The sequence below is a fragment of the Diceros bicornis genome, chromosome 21 (genome assembly GCF_020826845.1).
Source record: "Diceros bicornis minor isolate mBicDic1 chromosome 21, mDicBic1.mat.cur, whole genome shotgun sequence".
In the NCBI taxonomy this organism is placed as follows: Eukaryota; Metazoa; Chordata; class Mammalia; order Perissodactyla; family Rhinocerotidae; genus Diceros; species Diceros bicornis.
In genome coordinates this window covers 14,855,071-14,876,591 of record NC_080760.1, presented here as the reverse complement: position 1 = coordinate 14,876,591, position 21,521 = coordinate 14,855,071, and positions in this window count along the sequence as shown.

Sequence of the window (21,521 nt, the reverse complement as noted above, 5' to 3'; positions counted from 1 at the left end):
TCAACTAATTTCTTAATTACTTACTGGAAGGGCATAGGAATAGTTTTGTGTTTAGAGGTATAGAGACCACCACCAGAGAGAGAAATTGAAGTAAGAAAAGGTAGGACAGATATAGAGCAGACTGCCGCTACTCTAAGTGAAACCTTCTTTTCTAAGCTTCAGCAGTTAGAATCTGGCCACCATTCCTACTCCTTTGAGTTATAAGACCCCATCAAGGAAGGGAAAGAAGAGGAAGGCAATGCTCACCCCAATAATGAGGGAAGTGCACTTTGAAAGGAACAAGGGGGTGGCTCCAGCCAAGGTCCTAGTAGTTAGTGCTGATGAAGAGTTATCATGACAGCTGAGAGGTTCAGGAGTAGCTTCACAGGGGCCAGCCCGGTGGCGCAAGCGGTTAAGTGCACGTGCATTGCTGCGGCGGCCCGGGGTTCGCTGGCTCGGATCCCAGGCGCACACCAACGCACCACTTGTCATGCCATGCTGTGGCGGCGTCCCATATAAAGTGGAGGAAGATGGGCATGGATGTTAGCCCAGGGCCAGTCTTCCTCAGCAAAAAGAGGAGGATTGGCATGGATGTTAGCTCAGGGCTGATCTTTCTCACAAAAAAAAAAAGAGTAGCTTCACAGACCTTTGTGGGGGGCGGTCTTTAAAATGTCTCCAAGAGCTGGTTGCCTGGGTGAATAAGATCCACTTTGATCAATTATTGAGAGAACCCAAGGAGTTGAGAAAATTGAGATTAGATGAGTTTGGGATCCTGGGGGCACTTTAAAACATCTGGAAATAGCAAAGACCCATCAGAGTAGGTACATGTCAGATCACCCCAACATTTCCATATCCTGGTACTAATGGGAACATGAGAAGAGTTGGTGGCAGAAATGCAAGGAATTTAGAGTTAATGGTTACATAGTAGGTTACGAGTTACCCTTCAGTTCACAGCATTCTAGGGCAAATATATTAACGAGCTCTGATTGAGGGTTTAGGGATGTTAGCTTTATGTGTCTTATACATTGAAGTGCAACCTATACTTTCATTATGCAATATTAAAATGGAATTTCCTGAGGAGTAATGTGGTCATCAGGATGCAGATTTGCCTGTGCTAGAAGCTAAAATCCTGGAGCACGCTGTGAGTGTCAGTATTGATTGAATAAATCCAACCTTTGAAAAATGATCACTCAGGACTCACAGCAGTTTACAGGCACCAGATAACATGATGTGCTTGTCAATCAATGTCTGCACAGCAAGATCTACAGAAAGATGGAAGCTGGAGAGGGGACTGTTTACAAACATTCCTTGTCTCTTCTCAAGGATGTAATTACAGAACACTCCTCCTCTTTTAAAATCTTAGATCTTTGATTTAGGATGTTTCCTGATACCTGAGAAGGAGGAAGAGAAACTAGAACAATTGACATTTTCTTCCTCCATGAAAGTGTCTTGGTTGCATCCAGTGTAGAAAATCCAAGGATACAATTAAATGATCTCTGACCTAAGAGACAGAGAGGGACAGAGAGACAAAGAGGATGATTCCATTTTCTGATATAAAAACTGTTGATGTAGAAAATATCATGGGTTGGATTCCCTGAGAAATGGATCTGAGACAGAGATTTGCAAGCAGAAAGCTTATTGGGGAGTGTTCTCAACAACAGCAACTGTGAAGGAGTGAGGGCAGCATAGAAAGACAGAAGCTGAGCTGGCACGCAGTTGCAACAAAACCACTAGCCAATCCCATAGGGAGCTCTGATTCTGAGTTCCTCTCTGTCTGTTAGGTCTGCAGAGCTGCCTTCAGTCAAGGGGTGAGGACCAAGCCTTTGTCCTGTGCATCACACACTGGATGAGAACTGGCCCTGAAGAGAAGCATAACCTTGGATGAGGCAAATCCCTTAGATAGGAGGACAATTCCTGGGGAGGGATCCAGCCTTGTCCTCCAGCAGGCAACAGTGCCAGAAGCTGGGGGAATGGTACTTCCATCCTGCAGGAGATCTGGGTGGCACTTCACAGCGTCCGCTGCAGGTGGGAGCTCTTCTTTCACATGGAAGGAGCTGAGTTATGGTGACACCCTTGGCCTCTCTCTACATCCTCTCTTACCCTTCACTGTTAGGGGTTGAAGGGGAGAGCTTAACTGACTGATGAGTTTGGAAGGAGAAATCAAGTATGCATAGTCCAGCTTTCTTCGCTTTCTCTTGGGTGAGAACTGCCAGCAGGGAGAATGAGTAATAGCAAAATAGAAGAGCGAGAAGCCCACTCACTGTCTGGTGTTGGTGTACACTTCTGGTGAGCAAAGTACAGGAGGAGGAAGGGATGGGGCAATACCTAAGTGCCCATTGGAGAACTTACAAGGGAAAATATCCCTAAATGCTCCAACACCTGTGGTGCCTGTCAGATGGAGGAAGAGATTAAGAACACAAGTGGAAGTTGAAAGCTATTCACGTGTCAGTGTAGACAAGAAGCCCATGCCTTGAAATATGAGGTTTGGCTTTCTTTTCACTGCCAGTGCTACCTCAAACTGTTACTCTTCCACTCTCAAATAACATCACTGTGCCTCTGAGGGCAATGGTATCCCGCTACCCTACTCTTGACCTCACCTTCTTTCTGATCTCTACTGACCTTCTGATCATCCTCCACCTTACTGAAGGTTTCAGCATCTGATTCACAGTTTTCCATTTCTCTCCAATTCTTACTTGTTCCCTGTAACATTCCCCTTGACTCTATCGCTAAGCAAATAAGCACAGAAATGTCAAATGCTTCTTGAATTAGAAGGAAGGACAAAGAGAAGAAATGCGTATGGGGTATGGTCAATGTTGATTGATATTTTTGAAAATTGTTCCATCACATTTCTCTGTTATTAACAAACTTTATCCCATCACACCCATCAGGAATCCCCTCAGAAGTCCCTCCAAGGTCCTTATGGCCCTCAAAATCTCTCTGAGAGAAGGATAAGTCACAGACTGTGGCACTAGAGAGCTTTAAGTCTAGCTAGGAGATAAACACTTAAGCAAGATTACATACAGATTTAGAAGCTATTTAACTCTTCTGGGGTGGGGTCATGCAGACCATTCCTGAAGTCTTAACTGAGAAGGGGACAGTTGAGATAGGCCTGGAAGGATGAAGAGAAGAGAGGTCAAGTTCACTTAGAAAGCTGTAAAAAGAGTGAAGAAAGGCCCTGGGGGCACGAAAGAGTTTAAGTTGTACTGTTATCACCACAGCTTTAATGTCCCTAACTGTAACCCTAACCTTCCCAACTCCCCCCAACCAATGCCTACCACATTGCTTTGAACACAACAGGTGCTTAATGGACTTATTGTGTTTAATTGAAGAAGCTTCCTTTATTCTTATCGGATCTGTTCTAGAAAATTCTTAACGTATTCTTGGTCCATAAAGAATATATTTTACATGCTATATGTGGAGCTCGGTGAACATGTGAAGATGGCCAAAAGAATTATCACCCCCTTAACAAATAGCCAAAGAACATTTCCACAGTAAATTCTTTCAACAAAGTTGAATCTGTGTGATGGAAAATGACCATTCACTTGCCCTTTGATTCACTTGCACCTTTAATAAATTCAAAGGCTTTCAGATTCCTCTGTTCACCTGTAACAGGTGTCTTCATTTGTCTCCCCAACAACCAGTCCCTCTCCTTACAACAATAGTTACGACTTTTGCATGGTGATTAAGCTGGGTCTCCTCCATTGCCTCTCCAGAGCTGCTCTCTTACCTCCCCACTCTGCTGTACACTCCTATACTGACCTGTAGGAACTCCACCACAGCTCTCCCTAACTTTGAGAGAATCGCAGATGGGCGGGAGAAGAGGGACATCAAGATTCTCATTTCTCCAGCTCCCTCTCCGCAAGGTTATCATGGGCTGGTTGTGTCTCTCCACTAAAGGTCTCAGTCCTGTCAGGCGATCCTCATTATGTGGCCTCTCTGTCTCCAACTGTTGGTAAATACCCCCTTCATCACACTTTCAGGCCCAGGGATATTAACAGCTTCTGCTCCTACTGGCCACAAGGCTTTGTGCTCTTCCTTTGGTTTTCCTATACTTGCCTGCACATTTGTATATAATTCTTTTTTAAAAAATTCTCATCAAATTCTTCAATTCAGCTGTGACTGATCCGTTCTTCCTATGTTCTCAGGTCCAATTAGGAGCCCACTGTCCCACCCAAAGGGGTGGAGCTTGTAACTCAGGCCTACAGCAGTTAACATATCTCTTTCACTGGCCATAATAATGGCTGGGCACATGACCTTTGCAGGCCTAATCAAAGGAAATGTCAATAATTTTGCCGAGAATGGTAAGACAAAGATGTTCACTACATTCTGCTGGACGTGAAGCTGGAAAGATGTATACCTGGGAGCTGCTGGAAAACATCTTGCAACCATAAAGGGATGCCTGAAAACAGCTAGGAAGAAAAACCAAGAGGTATATACAAATGTGACAGGCAGAATAATGGCCCCCAAAGATGTCCACGTCCTAATCTTCAAAAGCTGTGAATATCTTAGGTTACATGGTAAAGGGAAATTAAGGTTGCTAATCAGCTGACCTTGAGGTGGGGATTATCTGGGTAGGCCCAATGTGATCACAAGTGTCCTTTATAAGTGAAGAGGGAGAAAGAAGAGAGGGAACCAGAAGACGGCAACTTGAGAATGACTCAACCCACTGTTGCTGGCTTTGAAGATAAAGGAATGGGGCCATGGGCCCAGGCATGCAGGGAACCTGTAGAAGTTGGAAAAGGTAAGAACATCAAATTCTCTCCCAGAGCCCACAGAAGGAACATAGACCTGTAACACTTTGATTTTAGCCCAATGAGACCCATTTCAGACTTCTGACCTCCAGAATCACAAAAGAATACATATGGACTGTTCTAAGCTCCTAAAATTTGTGGTAAATTTGTTATAGCAGAAATAGTAAACTAATACAATAAAGAGGCAAGCAATTGGAGTCCAGTTTGCTGTCACTAAACTAAAAGAATCTTAACTGATACACTGCCCAAATCATCCAACTTACAAGTAACAAATAAACTACCTACCAACAGGCATCTTTTCCATTGACCTGCTATGATGCTTTTTCAAATGTTCTGGCTAAACAAGGTTTTACGAAATGATGTAGGAAGTGAGCAAGATGGTGGAATCATATTGGCGGAATGGTAGAGATATTGAGAAGGTGAGGGACTTAATGTGTAGAGAAAGAAAGAGAGGGTGGTATATTCAAAGGCAAAGAGGAGAAGAGTTGCAAGAAGCTAGGAGAGAAAGGGTATGTGAGGGCTGATAATACATCATCCTGGGTAACAGGAGTCTTATGTAAGCATTGTAGAATAATTTTAATGATCATTATTATCTTTAGCAATTCCTTGTTCTTTAGCAATGTCATTACAACACTTTTTCAATAAAGTCATAACTCCATCTCACTGATGAACACTTTAAAGATCAGAGAGGTTAAGCAACACGTCCAATAATATAGACAGCTAATGAACGACAGCTGGGATTAAGCCTCTCTGACCCCAAAGTCTACAGACTTACTCACTTGGTTATAATGTAAGCATAGACACAAGCTCCCGAGCCTCAAACGTCCAACCATCAAATCCTCGCAGATGCACACAGAGCTCAATAATTATATATCTTTCCATATTCTGCTCACTAGGTTTTGACTAAGGAGGCACGCATGCTTTAGGGAAAAGAACCTTTGTCTGGAAGTCTGACCTCTTCCCTCTAGTCCCAAAAAAGCTTTTTCATTTACAGCTGTGTCTCTTGAGCAAGTCACTTCACCCCTCTGGGTTTTAATCTGTTGTCTTTACAGGGGAATAGACTTGCTGATTGTGAAGTTCTTTCAAGTTGTTATATTCTTTGTGTTTTTTATATAGCAAAGCTGAGGAATTTAAACGCTGAGCTGAAGTGTTTACATTTCACAGAGTAGGCAGTAGGGGGCCAGCTCCTGAACTGGGCTATGATAAACTATCTGAAAAGAATTATTCAACAGTTGAGTATAAACATGAAGAGGTAAATGTCAGAGGCAGGCAGATGAGAAAGTTACAGAATTCCACTCGTTTCCTCTTTTATTTTAATTAAAAAAAAATTTTTATTCAACTTATTTAAACTAAAAAAATTCACCCATTTTTTTCCACCCCATTCCTTCCACCTCTTGCAACCACCAATCTATTCTCCGTATCTATATCTTTTTAATAGGCCAGAGTCCAGGAAGCTAATAACTAGGAGCAAAGAAAGCTTTCCATTGTAGCACCTTCTGTATACCTGGAGGCTCTCCCCCACCCTAGCAACCCTGACTACAAAAGCTTTAACAAGCGCTAAGGTGCTCTGTGTCTCTGCGAAAAGTTTCATGTTGAAACTTTGGCCTCTAGCCACCTGGGTGAGAAAGGCCAAGCTGGCATTGGCACTACCAATTGGCAGCCAGGATAAGATCTCAGGTTGAGGGAGTGGGCCAAGGCAGGGTGGAGAAGGAAGGGAAAGTGAGGGATACAAGGGTAGAGTCCTGGGAGTTGTGAATAAAGACACCAAGGTATATCACTCCTATCTGTCAGGGAATGTCAGGGAGACAGTGACACAGCATGGCGGGCATTCTCCCGGCAGCAGCTTCTGAGCCAAACTCTTCTTCTGTTTCACAGAAACAACCCTGAAAACAGTCCAGGGAAATAAAAAGCCTGGGCAAATAGGATGATTTGTGGCTGTCTGTGTTCTCTCCTTTTGTCTTCACTATAATTAGTTCTTCATGGCCTCTTCATGCCTCTAACTAAATGGACTTGCATCTGAACCCAACAAAACCAAGAATCTGGGCCAATAAATGTGAAAGGCTGCTTGATACCCCACAACAATGACCTTCTGTTTATTAATGGGCACATCTGTGACAAAAACATTTGTAGAAGTTATGACCAGGAAAAATAAAGAGTAAAGAGATGGGAGGGAAATTTGAGTTTATGTTCAAGTCAACAAGTACAATGAGATAAAAGTCATTTCAATCATTAAGGAGGTATGGGAAGTAGTGTGTATTTGGGATAAAATGCCACAAGCGCTCAGTCACTGGCTATTGTCAGTCAAGAATGTCCACGTTGACCAACTGATGGTATGTTGCATGAGTTGTCCTTGTAAGTTCACAAAGGTCAGGCGGCAAACAAGCCATTCCCCAGGTCAATGAAATCTCTGAGAAAAATATCCAACAAATATTTATGGAATCCTTACCCAGAGCATGGCACTGGGACAGGAGCTGTGGGACAATACAAAATAGGAAAAAGACTTGTTCCTAGCACTCAAGAGACTTACAGCTGTTAGAGACAATGTTTGCTCTCCCTAAGGAATTCACATGCTTTTTCTTTATGGGGATATAAAGGAATCAGGCAATTATTTGTTTTGCTTTGACTACCAGGAACGTTTGAATTCAACTTTGATAAATGTATCAGATCTTGTGGCCTGCAAATCTCCATTTTAATTCCTCCACCTCACTCCCAGATCTTGATTCCCTTTTCTACTCATGATTTTCCTGAATCTACTGTTTATCTGCAGCCATGAGAACAGGAAAATAGTTATGAATAAGGAGAGCTGAGACATGTTCTTAAAGGTAGGAAGGCATAAATGCCTCACAGGGCAAGGGTAGAGTTTAGATGAAGAAGATACCAATTTCATCTGGATAGAACCTGGGATGTCTTCTAGAGGAGATGACCATTAGAATAAGGGTTGCAAACTCAGAAACCCAGAGGGGCCTGGCGAGCAATGTAAATAAAATAAGTGGACCAGGTAGGGATGGGTGAATGGTAGGGCTCATGAATATTCTAAAAGTGATGGTCATTTTACAGCTCCAGCCTGTAGGACACCAATTGCCTATAGACAGAATTACACTTGAAAATCCCTTAAATCACCCATAAGCTAGAGAAGCAGTACTTGACCCCAAAAGAATAATGCTTATCTGCACATATGTGCTATGACACCAAGTTAATTGGTATTTATTTTGTCACATCCTCTTTCCAGTTGTGTGCTAGACTGTGGAGCTGGGAGATTCAAAGAAACAATTATGTGGTCATTTCTCTTGAAAAACAAAGAATTAGGATCCCTGTGAGTTAAACTGTGTTTTATGATATTCTCTTGTATATTCCATCACCAAAGTACAACTATGGTAGTACATCTTATACAGAAAGACAACATAGATCACACTGAATTAGTGGACATCATCTGTCATCGGCGGTTGATCATGAGGACTTCAGTGTTTTAAGCAAGACTGATATAACAGTGAGCCAGAAATGCAAGTCATCATCAGGCCATTCTAATAAAAAGTGTCCAAAAATCGACAGAAGAACAAAGAAAGTAAGAAAAGCAAAGGGAGCCTCAAAAGGATATTGTTGACTTGCAACAATACCCTAGGTTAAACCAAACCAACAATTGGGATATAGGAAGAAAATTCCATTTTGGCAGCCTGGTCAGGGCCTGAAATACCACTTCTAAATATCAAATTAGCAGTAAACCTTGGTCTCCAGTTTCTTCTGAACTTCACTCTCCAAAGTTTTAGATCTGACTATTTCTCTACACCAAGGCGTTTGGGAAATAGAATCTTCTTGATGGTATTTCAAGTCTAACATTTTACTCAAATGTACACTGTACAATTCAGTCAATTGTTTAACAGAAACCAGGTACAGGGGTCAGGAAACCTGGCTCAGCTATGAGGCTACTGAAGGAGTCCAAGTTTACAGATTTCTTAAAAAATCTAAAATAAAGTGTGATTGGATTTCAAGGGTTGAAATGAACTCCACAATGAAGCAATCTGATAAAAGCACCTTGAGAAAGAAAAGCAACAGAGGAATCAGAACTCTCTAGTGATAACTGAAGTCATTTTGTGCCAGAAAGAATGATCCAGTGTAACTGTTAGAATCTAATCAGGAACAACATTTGCATGTTAAAGGGTTCAAATCTACAGCTCCCTTCTGTAAAATTAACATTTTCTGTCTTTTAAAGAGAGTATTGGGTCACAAATGGAATAATAATAGAATGACCATCCTTTCTTCCCTGCCTTACCCCCAGTCCTCATCCCTCACATTATTTTCATGAACAGAGTCCTGTGCAGTGAGAAGGAAAAGTGGGAAGGTTGTGAAAAGACATTCCATGGAAGGAGAAATTTGCCCAGACCCAGTCGTTTAATTTTTTGGCTTCTCTTCACCCACTACAATAGTGTGGTCTGTTTTTAGAAAAGAGAGAAGCCAAAAACACTCCCTGAAGTTAGAGCTCTAGTGTCTGGCAGCTCGAGTCAGATTTCTATGGAACAAGGGAAGGCAAGTTGTTGTCATATGTGTTATTATCAAGTTGTCTGTGAATAAAGACCATACTGGGCCATAAAGCAAACTGTCCCAAACCTAGGAAAATGAATCTGTGGTGCTGGTGGGGGTGGGACACGCTTCTTTATACCACTGAGGAAACATCTGTGGCTTATACAAACTGGTTTAAAAGATTGACTGGAGGGCCGGCCCCGTGGCTTAGGGGTAAAGTGCGCGCACACCTCTACTGGCGGCCTGGGGTTCAGATCCGTGATGCACACCAACGCACTGCTTCTCCAGCCATGTTGAGGCCGCGTCCCACATATAGCAACTGGAAGGATGTGCAGCTATGACATACAACTATCTACTGGGGCTTTGGGGAAAAAAAAAAGGAGGAAGATTGGCAATGGATGTTAGCTCAGGGCTGATCTTCCTCACAAAAAAAAAAAAAAAAGATTGACTGGCAGTAGTATCCCTGAGGAACAGATTGATCTCACGAGCAATACATTCATTTTAAAAAGAAAATGTTTACTAAAGTTTCAGACTTCTGCCACTTTACAAGGCTCAGCTCTAAGGGGAGAAGGTACAAATGAAACAGACACAAATAGAACAACATACACAACTTCAAAGGGGAGGACAGGCAAGCCTCCAAAAGAACAAGGTGTAGTTGTGGTTTGGCTGCCTTTCTTAAATGATTATTCCCATTTTCTCACTTCCTTTCTGGGCTAAGCCACTTAAGAGGGAAATGGAACTCCTTAGTGACAAAGGGGGGAAGGGAGAAATATAAATATCTCCTGAAAGACTGACAGACTAGATGTAGTCAACAAAATTATGCTGGGCTTTGATCATGCAGGACCTTGACTTGGCTTCCTCTTCTCCTGCCTGTCCTTGAGTCAGATCATTGCTTCTTGTGCCACCACTAGAGAGAAGGCAGAAAAAACTGGGAGCGAAACACAGAGCTGAAAATGTGGTCCTATGGAGCAAACTTGAAGGCTAGGGCCTTGCGTAGATCTTAAGTCTTTCATAAAATCTTCTCTGAGAAAATATGAAGGGAAAATAATACTATTACAAATTAGATTTATGTAACAGTCAAAAGCAATACTGTAATTTGAAAAATTTTAAATCAAAGTATAATTTCAGAAGTCTTTAACCAAACAAAAATAGGGATAATCTACTAGGGATGAAACCCATAGTTGAAAATTAATCAAAATTTAGGAAAAAAGTGTTGTGTTTTTTTTAACTCAATTACATTGCCATATTCTGGCTCCTACTCCTTTTTTTTTTTTTGTCAGAAACAAATAAGAATTATTGATATATCTGAAAGTGCTTTGTAAACTCTGAATTACTACTCATGTAAAATAGTTTTTTAAGATCATTTTTGGTCAGGTTGATGGCTCTAAATTTAGTTTCTTGTTATCAGCTCCATAAGACATTTCTGGAAGTGCTCATTCCAACTTTGTGTGATTCTATGATATTTATTGAGCAGTGCCTATATTCCAGCTGTTGTTCTCAGTTCTGGGCACATAGCAATGAATAAAAGATAAGGCTTTTGCTTTCTGGAGCTCACATTTAGTGTGTGGGAGAGGAGAGAGAAATAAACAAGAAAACCAACATGAATAAGTTGGATTAAAACAGTGTTAATTGTTATAAGAACATCAAACTGAGTGATGCAAGAAATAATGAGTGGGATAAGGTACTCCAGCTTAGATGTTTAGGAAAGGCCTTTCTGACAAGGTATTGCTAAGCTGAGATTTGAATGTTAAAAAGGAGTCATCAGTGATGAGAATGAGCTTATTTTTTTTTGAAAAATAGAAAAGCTAGGTGACTGGAATCTAGTAAATAATAAGGAGAGTGGTATGAGAAATGTTCAGAGAAATACATAGCAGACAGATAGGAGAGGGTCTGGTAAATCAAGATAAGGGGTTTGAATTATACACAAAAGCAATGGAAAAGCCACTGAGCATTTTAAGCATAGGGTGATATGATCTGATTTATGCTTTTAAAAGATCACTTTGGTTCCCCTCTTGGTCATGACTGACTAGGTTGGTTAGGATCAGATTTCCCACTCAGAACTAGAAAAGAAACAATAAGACTAACAGCTGACTTCTCAACAGACACATGAAATGTAGAAGACAATGGAATGATACCTTAAAATACCAATAGAAAATAACTGCCATCTTAGATCTATACGTACTTTTATTTCACGTCTATGTATACACCAACAGAAATGCATACATATGTGTGCAAGCACACACACACAAACACAAACAAATTTTTATAGGAGTATCCTTAATAATAACCCAATCTGGAAACAAGCCAAAGACACATTATTAAAGGGTGAGATAAATAAATAAAGGTATACTCACACATCGGAACACTATAGAACAAGGAAACTGAATAAACTTCTGCTACACACAAAAACATGGCTGAATTTCATGCACATAAAATCCAAAAATGAAGGAAAAATAATGACATTTTAAATAAGCAAATGCAGAGAAAATTTGTCACCAACTGAACAACATTAAAAAAAATACTAAAAGGTATTCTTCAGGCAAAAAGAAAATGAGTGCAGAAAGAAACTCAGAGATTCAAGAATTTTCATAGAACAATGGAAACAGTAAATACATCAACAAATTCAAATGAATATTTATGTTGTAAAATAATAATACTAATGTCCCATGGGGTTTACAGTACACATATAATTAAAATATACAACAACTATAGTACTAAAGTCTGGAGGGAATAGAATTAAGGATCTTGCAGTGTTTAAAGTCAAAAATAGACAAAATATTCTTGACAAAGAAGGAGGAGGAAGAAGAGGAAAGAGGAGGAAAGGAGAAGGAGAAAAGCAAAACAGGAAAAAGAGAAAGTAAAGTAAGGAGGACTTAATTTATTGAATCAAGACTTACTGTATAGTTACAGTAATTAACATAGTATGGTATCAGTTCAAATATAGACAGATAGACAACAGAGTAGAACATAAAATAAATAAAATTAAAAATACAAAAAAAAGAGGTCACTTTGCTGTGAAGAGAATCAATTGTAGAAGAGAATGGAAAAAAATTGTAAGACACGTTAGAAAGCAATTTCAGTGGTCCAGGTAAAGAATGATGGTTATTTGGACTCAGATATTAATAGAAACAGACCCATGAATGTAAAGATACTTAATTTATGACTAAAGTGACACCACAGAGCAGTGGAGAAAAGATGGTCCTCTTGGTAAGAGTTCTGGTTCAATTGAATATTCTTAGGAAAAAAAATGAAACTTGACCTCTGTCTCACACTGTACATGAAAATGAATTTCCAGGTGGATTGTATATCTAATTTTGAAAGATAAAACAATGATTCTAGGATATAAATAGAATATCTTCATAAATCTGAGATAGGAAAAATTTCTTAAATACATACAAAAAGCTTTAACCATAAAGACAATAATGAAAAAAAAAGATAAAAGCTGCTAAATAGGACCACATTAAAATATGAACTTCAGTATATCTTGAAAGAGGTAAAAAAGCAAGCCACAGAATGGGAGAAGATATTCGTGACATATGTAACTGACAAAGGGCACGTATCTGGAATACTAATCGGTAAGAAGATAGACAACCCAAAGAGAGTCAAACAGGTATTTCATCAAAGAGCATATTCAAACAGCCAAGAAACACTTGAAAATGTAATCAACCTCATTAGTTATTAGGGTAAAGCAAATAAAAACTACACCGTGGTGCCAATATGCACCTGCCAGCATGGATAAAATGAACGTGTCAGATAATAAAAACTATTGACAAATATGTGGAGCAAACAGGACTCATACCCTGCTGGGAGAAATGTAAAGTGTTGTATGCACAAACTACGACTCAGAAATTCCACTTCTAGGTTTTTAGCCAACCAAAATGCATACATATGTGCACGTATGAGCATGCACTCACACACATGTACACAGAGATTTATAGCAGCATCCTTTATAATAGCACCAAAATGGAAATAAACCAAAGGTCCATTATCAGTGAATTAGGTAAATGAATTGAGATATAGTCATACATTGGGACATTACAGAACAGTGGAACTGATCAAGGTTCTGCTACACACAACTACATGGTTGAATTTCATAAACATAATGTTGAACAAAGGAAGCCAGATACAACAGCATATACATATGTATATATGTATTATTTCATTCATGTAAATATCAAAAAAAGGGAAAAACTAATTTACGGCATTAGAAGTATGAATAATGTTTTCCTTTGGGGAAAAAGAAAAGGATAATTATAGACAGGTATTAAGTGTTAGGGGTTTCTGGGGTTCTGGTAATGTTTTATTTCTTGATTTTGGTGTTGGTTAGGATTGTGTTTACTTTGCTATCATTTAGTGAAGTGTACATTTATGATTTATTCACTTCTGTACTATGCTATACTCAATTTTTTTAAAAAATTCACTTTGCTGTAAAGAGAACCAATAGTAGAGGCAATGAAAAAAATGCGAAGATCTGTTACAAAGCAATTTCAGTGGTCCAGGCGAAGAATGATGGTTATTTGGACTCAGATATCAGGAGTAAAAATGGAAAGAAGTAAGTGCATAAACATATCACAGATACATTGGAGACAGAGCCAATCAGACTTACTGATGGATTCAATGCAGTGTATGCAGGAATTAAGGGATCATGGATGACTCCTACCTAATGGACAGATGGTGGAACTGTGTGCATAACAAGAAGACAAAGTAAGAGGTTAGGCATACATTTTTGGAGTGAGGTCGGGAATTAACAATTTTTCCTTGAATGTTAAAGTTATAATACTATGAGACATTTCCATAAGGCAATAGGCCATTGCATGTATGCATCTGGAGTACAGGGGCATGGTCAATGCTGAAAATTTCTACTTGGGAGTCATCAGCAGAGAGATGGCACTTCCATTAACAACCTTGTCTAAGTCTCCTCTATCATCCTATCTTTAAAGAATTAGGAATGATAAAGGAGATGGAATGGTAATAATATCTAGTTTGCTATTTGTCAACCACTATTCTAGATGCTCCATCGCATTAACTTGTTTGACACTTATAACACCTCCCCTCTGAGATGAAAAATATTACCTTCCTTAGCTCCATTTTATACATAAGAAAATGGAGATACTGAGAGGTTAAGCAACTTTCACAAAACCCCATAGTTAGAAAGCGTGAAAACTGAGACTAAAACAAAGAAGACTGAATCTTAAGTCATCATCTTTAACTGCTATGTAACATCACCTACCCAGGAAGAAAAGAGAGGAAGGGAGGGGACACGTATTCCAGTTATATGTTGCTGCAAACAATTTAGTGAGTAAAGACAGCAATCATTTTATTATATCTCATAGTTTCTGGGGTCAGGAATTCAGGAAGGGCTTGCCTGGGCTTCTGACTCAGGATCTGTCATGCTTTTGCAGTCAGACAGTGCCTGGGGTGGGGGTGGGGGAATTAAAGTAGCTGGGGGCTGGACATGTATCTCTATTTCTCCATGTAGTCTCAGGGGCTCTCCATGGGATCACTCCATGTGAGTTAGATTGGTCTTCCTCACAACATAGAAGCTTCAGGATAGTCAGACTGTTGACATGGTAGCTCAAGGTTCCAAAAGAACCAGATGAAAGCTGTATTGCTTTTTATGACCTAGCCTCAGAAGTTACATAACATCACTGCTGCTGTAGTCATAAGCCTACCCATACTCAAGGGAAGGGAATACAGGCTCCCAACCCTTGATGGGAGGAGCGTCAACATTATGTTGCAAGAAGTACATATAGGACCAGAGATACTTTCTCAGCCATTTTTTTCAAAATAAAATATGCCAAACAAGGAGAAGAAGTTGGACAAAGAAGGAAGAACAGATGCAGAAAGGGAGGGAAAAATGCCTTCAACTAATATAGAACACCTTCATTCAACAAGAAATTATCAAACACCCTATGTCAGACACCACTAAGAATTATGAGTACATTAGTAAGCCGAACGTGGTCCTTGACCTGAGGAAGCCAAAATTATCTAGGTGGGAAAGTTATATATAAAACACAGAGTGGGAGGATTTAGGAGTTCTTATACAAGGGCAGCAACAAGATTCATGGGATTTTATGGTGTAGCACAGGGGTTGGCAAACTACAGCTCGCAGGCCAAATACAGACTTCCACCTGTTTTTGCAAATAAAGTCTTACTGGAACATAGCCATACTCATTCGTTTACATACTGTCTATGGCTACTTTATGCTACAAAAGCAATGTTGAGTAGTTAGGACAGAGAACATACGGCCCACAAAGCATAAAATATTTACTTTCTGGCTCTTTATAGAAAAAGTTTGTCCACCTCTAGTGTGGAATACTGTGCATCCACTCAGGAGAGAGAGAATGGAACTGAAGCCATGAGGGAAAGTCCCAGATTTCCAGCAAGGCAGAGAGGAATGTACAAAGCCCTCTGATTTAGGAAAATGAAATTATTGGCCAGCCAACACTAGCCTCATGACCTTGAGGAAGCTACTTCATTTCTCCAAATCTTAGTTTTCTGTTCTGAAGAATAATCTTAGTTTTCCTTTTATAGCCCAGGATTATAGTGTGAATCAAGTAAAATAATGTATGAGCAAATGCTTTGTACACTCTGAAGGCTAAACATATATGCTGCCATTTTTTCCACTTCATTTTCTCTCAAATAAGGCTTTGTTGATGATCTTTCATTTCATCTTTATTTTTACACTCAGGACATAGTTTTCTTATTTTATAACTTTCAATAAGCACATCCTTTCCTAGTTTGGTCACCAGAATGGTCACTCTTTGATCTTTGGTCCTTTCTTGCTTTAAAACACTAGAAACTGTTTTTTAAAAATCCCGACTTCTCCAGCTACTCTTACTTCTCTGATACTTACTTACTCCTCTCTAATAGAGTCCTCATTCTTCTCTCTTTCACCTTGAAATTTTTTTCTTTAGTTCATTCCAACCCATATTCCCACTTTTTCACATATTGCTTTTGGGGGCGTGTGCTATTGGAAGGAGGCATCTAAATTCTCTGATTTTTTTCTGCCAAAGTTCTTTGACTCTGTCCCACAATTGCTCAAAAGTATTAGTGCATTCTAAGTATTGGTGCATTCTAAGAAGTTCTGAGAAGATCCCTCTGTAGAGATCTTTGGGAATCTCTTTCAAGTCAATGACCTCATAACTATATTGACCAGAACAATTCAACTCAACTTCATCATATTCCTGAGTCTACAACATACAATCATTAATTGTTGGTCCTTCATTTTCTATATCCTCTCATCACGTTATCACATTAGGGCCAATGCACTCTAGTGTACGCACCAGTCATTTCCTTTGCTTTCCTCTCACTGAGCATCTTCCATGCATTACAATCTCCAAAGGATTGGATTGGTCAGAAAAATCTGACTATATGGAATTTGAGTCATTATAAAAACTTCCATAGTGAAATCTCCCATTTGAAGGAGTGATAATTTCAGTACTTGGTTCGGGTGAGACTTTGAGTTCTTGTACTTCCGAGCCAGCTGGTCATTTAACACACATTCCACGCACAGGAAATGTTCATTACCACAAACCTCGCTAAACAACTATGACAATAAGCTCAAGAATGCTATTTCCAAAGACACAAACAGTGCAGTGGGATTTCAAGAGTTCCTCCAGGGAGAACCACAATACGATTCTGGTATTTCATGGTGAAGACTAATTGGGAAATTAACTGTGGATGATAATACAACAGGACAATGCCTAACCAAAATTCAGACAGCATTACTATCTAGTTGAGAAAGTGAATGAAAAGAATAAAACTCTTGTAGACCACGTGTAAATGTCAGATTAGGGCCGTTGGGAAGGGGCAGCGATGTATTCATGGGAACAAGGTACAGAAAAAGCATCTAGAAAGAATTTGAAGGGGAGCTATGTCAAATGTAGTGAGTTTTTAAATATCTTAAGTAGGAAAAATTTCTACCTATATAATAAACACGCTGTGTTGCAAATTCCTCATGAAATTCCTTTAGATAAAACTTGTTCTGGTTCTGGCCACATTACAGGCTTAAGCAAAGCTTTTAACTTGAAGCAACTTGTATGAAATTGCACATCCACTGGACCTTGAAAATGGCCAATTACATGCTTTCTTGAATGAATGAATTTGTGTCCCGGCAAAAATAAAAACCTAGGCCAAGAGTGAGGTACATCAGTGGATCAATGCAATTTCTTTATGTGTTTTCCATTTTTTACTTCTTCGTGTCACATTTAGTCACATCTGTGGGTTTCAGTTCTGCATGTCATTACTTTCTTACCCAAGACATTCACGGGGGATACTAGAAGGAGGGTGATATGATGTTAGGATAACTCATTGAATTGTAGAATCTTAGATATCAAGCAGCCTTAGAAATTACCTAGCCCCATGGTTTCAGAACAACCATGCACTGACCAGTGCTGCTCAAGCTTAAATCCTGACAAGCCCTCAGCAAAATAGAAAAATAAGGAAGATATTCATGTGTGAGCACCCATATGTGTGTGCACCCATGTGGTATGTTTGCCAACTCTTGTTTCTTAAAAAGAAACGCCCATTTTATTATATTAAAATGTCCTTTCTCTTCTGAAGTGCTAATTGTAGCAGATGTTGTGTGTGTGTATTTTCATGTCTTTGCTTGGCAAACAAAAATATGGCAACATTCTGTTTGCCCTACTCCCTGCCCCCCGCCAAGTTTTTGAAATTTTATTGGTATGGTACGTGTAATCTGAAAATCCTACTTCCCTTGTTCCCAAAATTATCTGGTCTAACTAAAAGCCTATTGTGCTAATAAATAAATCTAAAGAGACAGTTTGGGAAAGAGCCTCCTTTAAAAGCTGTCAGAAAAAAAAAAAATACATGAAATTCCCTCCATTCCTGTTCACTTCTCCCACAAAGAATCAGAATCCGTTCCTAAACCTTGAGTCTTCTCCTTTGGAGAGGGTCTGGCCTCTCCTTCACATTCCTGGAATCAGCTGCAGTATTTGTTGGTGGGTTGGAGTCTATCACCTTTCCTGTTGAATCAGCAAAGGGGCAATTGTTAAATGGTGCCCAGTCTCCCGGGAGGAAGAAAAACATGGCATATCCAGAGCTAGTCCAGAGATCAGGCTTAGCTGGTATCAAAAATTCAATCCTGGCTGCTCCTGTGGCCCAGGAGGACACTGATGTTGGAGACTAGGTCACCTTTTCCATTTCTTTCTTTACCTATACCTGCCATGTTTACCAGAAGGTAGTACTCAAGAGTACTCTCTCCATGCAAATGAAATACTGTGTTATTGCATCCTGAATGATTTGGGGCCAGAAAGCAGAGAAAGAAAATTGGAAGATGTTTTACCTTTGTTCAACATCTACCAAGAACCACTGACCAATATGCATATTTTTATTTTCACTTACTTAAAACATTTTCAAAGATGACAGATTGCTAAGGACCCAAAGGAACACATTACAGATAAACTAGTAAAAGTAAATGGGAGGCGATCCACTCTCTAGGAATAGATGATTAATTATTGCCCTTCCTATTCAAGGATGACCTTGTGGACAGGGTGTTTACTACTGGGTGCAAGTGTGACCAACCAGAAGTCCTTTCTACATTGTGCTCCACGAAGGTAGCTCTTGATTTTGTGGGTACTGGCACTGAGCACTCAAACTACACAATGTGTTACCTCTGTTTCTAGAACACCAGGCGTCCCAGGGTGCCATTCATTTATTTATCAAATATTTGTTAAATACCTACTATGTGTCACTGTGTGGTAATGTAAAGATGCATGAGGCACAGTCTTTGCCCTTGAAGATATTTGTCTACTTGAAATTTATTGAATACTTACTTTATATTAGGTGTTTGGGACTGAAGTGGGTCCCCCCCAAAATTCATATGTTGAAGTCCTAACCCCCAACCATGACTATATCTGGAGATAGAGCCTTTAAAGAGGTAATTAAGGTAAAATGAGGTCATGAGGGTAGGGTCCTAATCTGATATAACTGGAGTCCTTATAAGAAGAAGAACAGACACAAAAGATCTCTCTTTCTCCACGCACACACAAAGAGGTCAGGTGAGCATACAGCAAATTGGTGACTGCCTCCAAGACAAGGGAAGAGGCCTCAGCATGAAACTTACCTTGCCAGCACCTTGATCTTAGACGTGCCAGCCTCTAGAACTGTGGAAAATAAATTTCTGTTGTTTAAGCCACCCAGTCTGTGGTATTTCTTTACGGCAGCTCTAAGTAGACTAAGACACTAGGCAATGGCCTAAGCATATCACACACACATTCAGCATGCCACAAGGTACTATCTCATTTAGAACAGTGCTTTCACGTGTGTCCTCAATTATAACCCAGACTAGCTCTAGTTTGGGAAGAGGGTTATTTGTTTTGTTTTTACAGGGCCCTCTGTGTATCTCTTCCAGTACCCAGCGTCTCTCTATAAACCCATTTTCAGAAAATTCAGTGTTCTCAAGCTGCTCTGTGGCTGCACCGAAGCTATTCTGGAGGTGCCTCTTCTGAGATGAAATGATTCTCTCTCTCTCTCTCTCTCGGTATTCTCTCTCCCTTACTTCCACCAAGACCCCATTCGGAGAGGAGTTTAGACAGATATACCGGCTTATATGAAGATGTCCATAAATGATAACCATTATTTCTCATCTGAAGATTAGGAGTACATTACTACTTTACTGCTTAAAGTGTGGTCTGCAGACCAGCAGCATCGGCTTCATTTGGGAGCTTGTTAGAAATGCAGAATCGCATGCCCTTCTAGACTGATTTGTATGTGCAGTAGAGTTTGAGAAGCTCCTCTCCACCAATAGTTAAAATAATATTAGTCAGCCATGTGTCCATGACCCAGGCAGCACCTAAATGAGATTCAGCCACATCATCCTTTAAACGGAAACAACCTTTCAAACAATCTTCTTCTCTATTCTGCCCTTTCCAGTCATCCTATTTCTGTGAAGTTCATTCTTCTTGACAGATGTTGTTGTGCTACCAAGTAGTGTCTTCTGCCTCCTTTCAGGAACATTAAGCCACAAATGCAATCTCCTAACCCATCTGCCTGAGTCTCTCTCTATCTATTCTGTAACATGGTCTCTTCACTCTATTTTAAGAAGCTCTTAATTCCTTCCTCACCTAAGATCTAGACCTGCTACTATGTTGTCCTTTAGATCCAAAACTTCTGCTTACCAATTTCTACTCCTTTTCACTTTACTTATTAGGACTTTTCTCAAATCAACTCTAGCAGAAACTCTTCCCAAGGCAAGAAGAGCTAAGGCTTTCATTATTTCAAATCTTTTCACAATTAGAGTTGAAATTTAAACATATTCATGTGTGCACACATACAACCAATTAAATAAAAAGCAGATATCAAAACCATGAACAAAAATAGAAAAAAACCATAGCAAGGGAGTAATATGTGCTCTACATAGCATTGACTGCAAAGGTCCTGAGGCAGTATGAGAGACTGGAGTAATACTACCTGAGTTCAATCCCTGATACATCTCAGAATAATCATTAAAAAATAACTAACTCCTAAAAATGTTCTCTCTCCTTAAGGGCAGGAGTATCTTGTGAAATACCTGGCCATTGGAACACTCAAAGACACAATTGTTTTTCCTAGCTAATATCATAGTGCCATGAAAGTCGATTCTGCTCCAAGAATATGAAGTATTACAGCTCCAAGAGTATGAGAGTATTGTAGATACAAATATACTTAAAGCATAGTGGCTTACAGTACAGACCCTGACTACCAGAGTTTGACCCAAGCTCTGCCATTAATGAGCTGTGTAGCTTTGAACAAGTTACTTAACCTCACTGGTAATAATAGTGTTGATTAAAAAAAGAGACAATAATAATGTTTATATTATAAGATTGTTAAAATGATTAAATGAGTTATTCTGTGTAAAGGTACATAAAAAGTGCTAAATATAATAATGTCAAAAATATTAGTTATTATTTTAATATTATAGCCTATTGAGTACAAGGGATTTTTCTATAAAATCTTTCATCTCCCACAGCAATCACCAATACCAATAAAAACTATGACCTTACATGCAGCCCTTAAGTGTGGTAGTCAACCTGCCCAGTGTTGTTCTAGAGGTCCCTGTATCTTAGAGAAGTGAAAAAAGTGAGAGAGAGGGGAGCTCAAATATTGGGTAAAATCAATGAAGGTGATAGATAAGTAAATTTATTATTTCAATTAGCTGTTCAACAAATTCAAATTACTTACTGAGTGTGTACTGTGTCTTCATGGAACTAGCAGTATAGCAGCAGAGACAGGCATAAACAAGTAAATCCCAAAATAAACACATAACTTTAGACT